Below are 9,748 nucleotides of genomic sequence, written 5' to 3' on the forward strand. Positions count from 1 at the left end.
CCGTACCTCGCCGGAGTCGAGCATGAATTCGAAGTTGTAGGACACCCCAGGGTTCAGGAGGTAGCTGAGCAGCACCGCCGTGTTCCAGAGAGTCTCCTGGCAGAAGGAATCGAAGGGGGAAGCTTCCTATCAACGAAATCGACTCGATCCCTTCCGCTCGGGTTCGTCGGAATCCATGGATTTGCCGTCGTCTCCGACCATCAACGCCTCCGTCGAGCACACCATCATCCTCAGGGTGAGTCAGCGCATCTTTAGAGTCCACTTGAGCATCCTAGATCCCTATGTATCTCGGTTTCGAGATCTCGCCGGAGCTCACCGCCGCAGCACCTGGTTACCGGTGATGCTCCGATGCTCCCCTTAGAAAAGCGAGACCACCATTAGCTTTGTCTTGCAGTGCTCGTTCGAATGATCCTAACCACGCATCTCGGGGTGCCCTAAATCGGCGGCGCCACCGTGCTCTGGCCGCCGGCGTTTAAACGTCGGCAAGGTCAAGGCTCATGGTCAATCTTGACCAGTCCTTGCTCACGTGGCATCCAACGTGGCAGTAGCCCCACCTGTCTGTCTCTCTGTGTGTAGAGTGAATCGGTATGTTTAGCCTTTTTAGCTAATTTCAAATTCCAGAAAATAGCTGAAACTTTACAGAAATAGGTTAAATTCATTTCAACTCAGAAAAATATGAATAATATATCAAAATGCTCACAAAAATAAACTCTATTCAAATAAAATATAAAACAAAAATGTGTGTCAAAATAAAAATTCATTTATTTTTAACCTTATTAATTATGCCATTTCAATTATTTAAAATACAATTTGAATTCAATAATTAGTGAAGTTTAAAAATTAAATTTTAGCTATTCAGTAACTAAGTAAAATGTGAAGATTAATTTTATTTACCATAATTGCATTAACTTAATTATTAGTGGTAATTCAGAAACCCTAATTTGCAAATTACCATTTACCATTTTCTTTAAATACTAATAGCTCAAGAAAATATCAAAAAAACCAATATCATTTTGGTAGCTCAAAAATTATTTACTTAAACATTATTTAGTTAACAAGTTAAATATTTTAAACCCTAATAACAATTACTAAACCCTGAATTTTAATTAAACCAAAATAGGAGTTACTCTAATTATTAAATCTTGTAAAAATTAATAAAATGTTAAACCATTACTAATTTTAACTCAAAGTAATAAGTAACCACAACTCTATTTATCAATTATTATTTTAGGGTTATACCATAACTTAGAAACCCTAGTTAAACCATGATGAAAAACCCTAATACCAACCTTGTGTAGTAATGCACATCACATGCTCCTATTACACTCAACCCTACTCAGGAAATGAGAAACCACTTAGCTTGGCAATCATTAGTGACTACTTAATGAAGCAAGTGTGAAGCCATAGTAAACCTAATAGCAAACTTATGGGACCATCTTAATAACCATCCTTATATATAATGCTTAGAAGAAACCATAGCAATAAACCTACCAATACTTGTTATATAGAAACCCATTCCAAGCTAAGAACCAACTAGTTCCTATTATTGAAACTAAATGAATTCAATAGTAAACCCTAGAAAGCCATAGCTCCTATGTATAGTAGTTCATATTCTTATTTTAACCTATTCTTCAAAAGGTATTCTTTTGAAGTACAAGTGTCAATCAAACCTTAGAAGCCCAATACTTCTTTGAAATACTTATTATTTCTTAATCAAAATGTTCTTCAAAAGTTATTCTTTTAAAATATAGTATAAGTAATCATCAACCATGTTCTGCAGAACTTAAAATTGACAACTGATCTTACATATTATTCCACCACTATTATTTATGTGTATGATTATTATGATGCCTTATATCACTTGGTTATGATGCTAATATAACCAAACCCTAATAAGAACCTTGTTTGAGAACCATTCTAAAAAGTGCAACCAACCCTAAAGAAATCATTACAACTCATACATCCTAAATCATCGAGGTTAGGTTACGCTCGGGACGATTACATCTCATACTATGCATTATAGCATCTTTGCCAGTTCTTTAAACATTGTCCTTACCGGACGATGATGGTATTTCAGCATTTGGAGTTATCACGTATCGAAGCTTTTGCCTTCATAATCTTGCGGTCAAGAAAGGCAAGTTCATCGCTTGCTCATGTCATTTGATTATTTTTATCAAATTATATGCAAAGTACTATACTTATCACTCATGCATTGAAAAGCAAAGTATTATTTTACAATTATGAATATGACTATGTGGTGGGCAATGGAACCATGGTATGTGTTGATATGGTGGAGGTTCCATTGCATGGGTTATATCACCCTAGGATTAATTACCAATGCCGTCCAGTGATTCTAGCGCCGTACATATCGCGTTGACCATAAGATCTATAATGGCTCTGGGGAAGTCAGCTGTATCTTTTCCCTTTCGCACGCCAACGGATTGGTAGAGCCGGCGGGGTGTTGGAGGCACTCGCCGTAGGTTGGGATGGCCTTTTAAATCCCCATCCATTAGTGATGATGGCTCTACGATCTATGAAGGATTGTCCAAAGTGCACCATGAGTAAAGCCGTATTATCGGGGAAGTCTACCGGAGGTCTACGGGTGGACAAAAGGGTGGGTTTGCGATCGCGGAGAAGGCGGTGATTGGCTTGGACCTTACACCCGGCCCCACACCAAGGAAGTGTGGACGGGAACGATCACCCGGTTGGTATCAAGGATAAGTTCTCTTATGGGAAAAGTAACGCACCTCTGCGAGAGGATACCGAATTAGTATTCGTCACTCCCTGTTCGGGAAGGGAACTGCGAACGCGGCGAGAAAGGAACTCCACGAAGTTCTGGTCAACTCGTGAAGACCGACGGGCATAGTTTTCAGAATAAAATAAACCTTTTGAAGAAATGTTTACAAAAACTTGCATTGGCCTATGACTTTCCGGTCTATGGCTGTAGCTAGTGCATGATACACATATTTCCTAATATGAACTTGCTCGAGTACGCTCGTACTCATTCTATCTCGTTGGAACCCCTTCTTAGATCAATGCACCGAAGGAGAAACTACCAGTGGAACTCGAAGACAAAGGAGTCAACTTGCAACAAGATAAAGAATACAATCAAAGAAGTCAATGGAGTCAACTCCTGCATCGGTTATTATGGAAACCTAGACTAGTAATAGAGGGGAACCTTTCCCAAATCATAGCACCTAAGTAGCTAGATTTCTATAGCAAGCCAAGTAGCTCTTAAACTTGAGTTAGCAATAAGATAGACTACGAGTCGTTCTTCTGGAGTTTTATTTGAAGTTTTACCTCACCTGTAAAGTAGGAGGCTGTGTGGATCTTATGTAAACTGGTTCGTGTGTACTTGCTATAGACATACCTTGGACTCGCATATGTTTCTGTTGTACCACTCTGAGAGATGTAATATGAGTGGAACGGTGTTTCACTTGTGTTATGTCAACGACTTGTGTACTACACCATGCAGTGGTACGCTGGGTCATCACACCATCCAGCAGGCTTTCCTCGCTGGAGGTGTCGGACGGAAGCTCGGAGATGTAGCTCATCGTCGCTGGAGGTGTCGGATGCGGCCGGTGAAGATCCAAAAGCGCCGACGTACGGGTCTTATTGAGCGCGGATGATCGGCGGCGCAGAAGTCGAAAAGACCAGCGGTTGCTCTTCCGAGGAGTCCCGACTCCATTCCGGCGGTTGCCGCGTCGTCGACGCGGTTGCCAATGCGACGGTTCCGCTTCTCGGCAAGCCGCACGCGTCGCTACGTAGGCGGCGGCTGAGCTTCCGAGGCGCTGACGCGTCGGGCCCGCGTCGGTTCGCCTCGCTTTTCGTTGTGTCCGGCGTGCCCGGAGCGTCCCCTGTGGGACGGGGACGGGCTCGGGGCGCCGGACACCGTATGGGGGCGCGCCGGACAAAAATGGGCTTTGGGGGACGCGGCTGGAACCCATTTTTTGTCTGGCGCGCCCCAAATCCATTTGGGGGACCGCGTCTGCTCCGGTGCTCCCCCCTAGAAAAAATTTGGTAATAAAAAAACAATAACGGTGGAGATCTTTCCATACCCCTTTGTAAGCGGGGCATGCTCGTAAAATTAATAAATCTGATATGTACGTACAGCCTGTAGTGGCCTGTATGGCCCGCGTGTCTTATACGAGGGTACCCTCCGTCGATGGACTGGCGGATCTAGAGCGACTACGATATTACCGACGATGGCTGAGACGACCGGCGCGTGTAGCACCCTTAATTAGCACGATCCCTGTTTGCGTAGCGATTCCGTCGTTCGGCGACGCCGTCATCGGATTTCAGCAGATGCGTACGCAGCCAGCAGGTTTCAAAACCACGCATGCACAACGTGAGGCGGTAGTTAGGCAACTAGGATATTACCTGGTCACGTGACCTCTTTTTTTCTAACGCAGCGTATAGATACCGCATATATACAAATGAGACAGATATATATTTGCTAGATATGAATTTCGCGGGACCTAAAATAAGAAAAAATTAAATATAACCTCTTAACTTGGTTTGGAGAGAAGCACCGGAGCAGAGCTCTTGAGGGATGCTTTGGGGAACGCGGCTGGAGATGCTTTAAGGGTGGTTGAGTCATGCAAGAAAGGCTTTGGATTCGAGAGCCGCCGGTCGCCGGATAAGTAAGTGGATGTACAGATAGATAGAATCATGGGAGCTGAAGTGTCCTGTTGACGTCTGCTCCATTCCTAGCTTTCCTGATTGACGCAGGAGGAACCCGTATATGTAGGCCAACGAGATTCTATGACGCGTTGGCGTGTTGCTCGTGAAATGGGGGTGGGTTCCATCGCTTCCTTTCCAAGTTGCTTTTTTCCTCGACGAGCCGCAGATTAGGCGCCAGTATGTCGTTGCTGCAGTGTTTGATCCGTTCTCATTACAACTTTGTTTCTGGTTTCACCTGGTCTGGGCCGCAGATAACTTTCTTATCTTGTGGGCCACTAAATGGTCTCCAGGAATTGGGCCGGGCTAATTTCTAGGGTGTCAAGCTCGGGAGGACAAGAATTGGGAGGCCCTATATCGAAACTACAAATTCTGTCAAAACTCAGGGCCTTCGTGTGGCGTCCCGCCAAGCATTTCATAGTAGTACCCAAACAGTCCATGCACTTTGTGTGGGGGCGGCAAACTCATGGCGTCGTTCCCTTCTCGATTGCACAATAAAACGAGACACATGGATCGTATGATGAAAACCTTATTCGACGCGTATGCGTGGACAGCAGGTTTCGCACCTCTGGTGTTATGAAAATCAATGTTGATGCGGCAGTGAAAATGATGGCCAATGCTAATGCAGTGAATGTTGTATGCCGCTCGTTGAGTGGCCCTTGCGCTTGACCTCACACGAGTGAGAATAGCCTCAGAATGTCTCGACTCTCGAGATCATCACAAATCACAAGCCTATACGTATGGATCCTATGGGAAAGTACAGCAGCGTTCTTGTGAGAATTGAGGAATCAAGTCCAAATCTCCAAGTTTCGCGGAAATGAGGAATTCAAATAGTACAGAGGCGCATGGACTTTCACGGTCTTCTGCCTACAACGATTTTGGTCGCAACGAGTTTGGCCTTCCTGAGCACCAAACGGAGTAGTATTTTTTTTTGTGTAGTTATTAAACAGTAAAGTGGTGGCTGTGATTTCTCAGATGATAAATAGACTTATTTTCCTGGAGGAACCCATATATGAACTCTTGTAGTCTGTGCTATGCAGTGGTGATTGCTGGTCTTTGTGAGTGGATATTAGCTCACATCGTCACACTCACACAAAATAATTGAACATGGGATGAATGATAAAACTACCTTAAATGAAGAAAAAAAATCATTACTGCAAAATATTGCAGTTTTCTTCTTAATAAGTAGTGAAAACTTGAACCCAAAAAACAAGCAACGCAAACTGAAGGCATCACACACAAAAAATAGACACCAGTTTGTACATTTTATTTTTCAAAATAAGCATATGGTCCATATGGAATGGTGACATGCCAATTTGACCGTGGTTGGTCGAACTCCAGAACCTCATGTTTTTGTCACTAAGTTGTATAGCATGTGTGTTAGAAGAAAATGCACATATTGGCTAACATTGTGGGGCTGGAAGTCATCTAACTTTTAGTCACTGATATGTGTGCCCCGTCATGTGTGGGGTCATCAAGAATGTTTTCACCTGTGTTACATGTATGAGCAAGTCAGTGGCGGACGCATAAAGAAATTGGAGGGTGGGCTCACTCCAAAAAAAAATTGCACTACACTGTATGCATTAAAAAAATTCAAACAAATATTCCCTTCGTTTCACAAATTTGAAAGGAAAAAAATTAGAATAGAGGAAGTTGCAATATTATTGAAAACAAATCCTCCTCATACTTTTAGAATTTAATCAACTCATCTATTTTTTTTATCTTGTGACAAATACTTTCTAGATGACAATCTACCAAAAAAAAATTGAAAAGTATTGATGGGTTTTTCGCCAATAAGTAGTGATGTAATTGGTTTAGCTAAGGAAGGATAATACCTTGATTTAATAGATACCAAAGAAATGACTTGTGTTTTTTTCGACAAACTTTGACTGCATGTGTACGCAAAAAGCCACCAACACCAAAGTTGGGAGGTCGTATTTTAACATAAAATTCATCAACAATCCTTTCTAGACACAAACTTTGTCCTCGTTTTCCTCATTCTGTCCGGAGAGTCGAGAGGAGAGGCGGACACTCGCCCCGCCGGCCACCTATGACTAGAAAAGGTGAAGAACCTAGGAATAAAGTCCAAACTAGGCCACAACCTTTGCAAAGGTCCGGGCACTCTCTCCGGTTTTTTTTTTCTTTTGTAGTTTGCTTACATGCTAATTTGCTATACGGTTTAAAAAATACGAGCTACCTATCTATAGCTAGCTTGTGCCGATTGATTTTAGATGCATGTATGCATGCATGGGCGCTAGCGACGATGCTGCAGCTGTACAACATGCGCACCTTTTGTGGTGGTCAGCTTTTTTTTTAGGGTAACGTGGTGGTCAGCTGCATACTTCGCGCGTATGCCATGCTAGCGTCGGCACTCGCTGGTCCAGCTTGTTTTTCTGCCCAGATAAGGGGTGGTCAAGTTTTTCTGCAGAATTTGGGGTAGGCCACGGCCCACCAGGCCCACCCTGTCGGTACGCCCATGGAGCAAGTGCATTATTAAGATCCATGACGCCCAGAATGAGATTATATATCATGTTGTAATCCCTCAACTGATTTATACTAAATATTTTACTTATGTAATCTTAATTATCTATTAATTTATATAAACTTAACTACTATTTTTCTAGTTTTATTCTAACTTCTAATATATTGTAAGGAAACACGTAATGTTGCATATTTCTTAATGCTAATGTGATACTATATTTTGCGATGAGAGTTTCTTCTTATTTAATATTTACTTTGAGGTAGTTTGGATTATCTCAAAGTCTAAAGGAAATCATAAAGGTATGAAAAATTCGCATCCATCTCCGGAGAAAATGATGCCACTTACATATATTACAATATTTTATAATTGTTTGTGCATACTTTAACTAGTATCTACAAATATCTGGATATATTGTTCTACTATGCATGGGTGTAGAAAATATCCCAGGATAGCTTCATATAATATAATTGTCTAGCTTAGTTTTAACTAGCGGAAATTCTAGAGTCACAAGGTATCAACAAGGTGTCTCTCCTTGCATCTCCTTCTTCCAACCTTGCTCTTTTTTTTGGGTTGAATATTCCGTTTTTATAGGTCGAGCCAAGGGCGGATGCAAGAAAAAATGTTTGAGTGGGGGGTGGGGCAACAAAAAAAGTTCCCGCTTGCAAATTATTTGGGAAGGCCGCGGTGCTAAAATATAAAAATTTGAAAATATTTTAGAAAACAAAGCAAGAAATTAAAAAAATCTACATGCTAGGGGGTCCTGGGCCCTTCATGCCCCCTCTGTCTCCCCTTGGGTCCACTCTACATGTGAGGCTGTATTCATTAGCCTTTGCAACTAAACTTAGAGCATCTCCAACAGACGCGCTGATGAGGACATTCCTACTACACTACTACCTCCATCATTGCAAGATGAAGACGATGCTACTGTAAAGTTCAAGTCCAATGAAGTCAGGATTGGACCAATGACACGAGCTCGTGCGAAGCTACTTAAACAACAGGTGAACTTGTTCCCAAGTGATACTTTGATCGACGAGAACTTTATACTGCCTAAGTCCTTTTACTTATGTATGATCAGGTATGAAGAAGGAGCAAGCATCGCACGAGGAGGAGAGGAGCAGCTGGACAAGAAGTTGGACGTGAAGCTGGACATGGAGCTGGCCATGAAGCTGGACATGAAGATGTCTCATGGAAGCGCGAGGGAGGAGAGGGAGGCATGCGCGAGATGAGAAGAAGAAGTCTAGGCCGGCGCCAGGCCCGGTCAGACCGGCCGCCACGCCGGCGCGCCCGGTCCCAGGCCCGGTCCAACCGGGCGCCCGACCGGCCCAGCCCGGCGCCGACCGGATCCCCAGCTTGTACCAACCGGGCACTATCTCGCCGGAGTAAACCGCCGCAGATGGTTGCTGCCGCAGATGCTCCGGTGACCATCTGTCGGGGGTACCACCATCATGTTCCGCGTGTTGTGGGGATGCTGGCGCACCCATCCATGCATCCCGGGGGGCTCTGAAACGCTAGCGCCGCCGTATACTGGTTGCCGGCGTTGAGCCACCGACAAGTGGGGTCCCGAGCATCTGTTGACTGGTCGTTGCCCTTGTGGCAGCTGACCTAGTCAACGGCCCGACTCATCAGTAGCAGTAGCTACGGTTAGATGGGTACGTTTAGTAGTTGTCAATTATTTCAAATTCTAGAATATTACTGCAACTTTGCAGAAATAAATAAAATTCATTTCAAATCTAAAAATGCAAATAAGATATCAAAATGATCAAAAAATAAACTATATTCAATAAAAATATAATACGAAAATGTTCGTAAAATTTAAAATTCAATTATTTTAACATTTATTAATTATGCCTTTTGATTTATCCTAGATACAAATAAAATTCAATAATTATTTAAGTTTAAAAAATAAATAATAGCTATTCACTAACTAAATAAAATATTAAGATTAATTTTCTTTATCATATTTTCATTAACTTAATTATTAGTGTAATTTTAAAAACCCTAATTTGGATATTACCATTTACCATTTTCTTTAAATAATAATAAAGCAAGATAATGTTAAAAACTAATATTATTTTGGTAGTCAAAAGTTATTCATTTGCTCAAAACTTTGTAGTTAACAAATTATTATTTTACCAAAATTTAATAACAACCATAGAACCCTAATTCTTTAAATAAAACCCTAACTAGTATTTATCTTAATTATTAAATCTTCTAAAATAATAAAATGCTGAGACCATTATTAATTTTATTTCAAAGTAATTAATAACTTAAACTATATTTCCAATTATTATTTTAAGGATAGCATCACAATTTAGAAACCTAGTTTCAATAGGAATAAAAACCCTTAACCCTATTATTCTATGTTAGAACCCTAATTTGTTCACACTTCTAAAACCCTAGGAGTTTATGAAATGTGATCATATGAACTTCACCTAAACCTATAGATCCTTAATATGCAACCAACAAATGCAAGCTCATGAGCTACTAAAATCAAACCAGACCAACTCACATGAAGTCATCATTTCATGTCTTCATTTTTGAATAAATCATATATGATCAACTAGTACCACGTAGGTATAAACCCTA

The sequence above is a fragment of the Lolium rigidum genome, chromosome 4 (genome assembly GCF_022539505.1).
Source record: "Lolium rigidum isolate FL_2022 chromosome 4, APGP_CSIRO_Lrig_0.1, whole genome shotgun sequence".
Taxonomy (NCBI): domain Eukaryota; kingdom Viridiplantae; phylum Streptophyta; class Magnoliopsida; order Poales; family Poaceae; genus Lolium; species Lolium rigidum.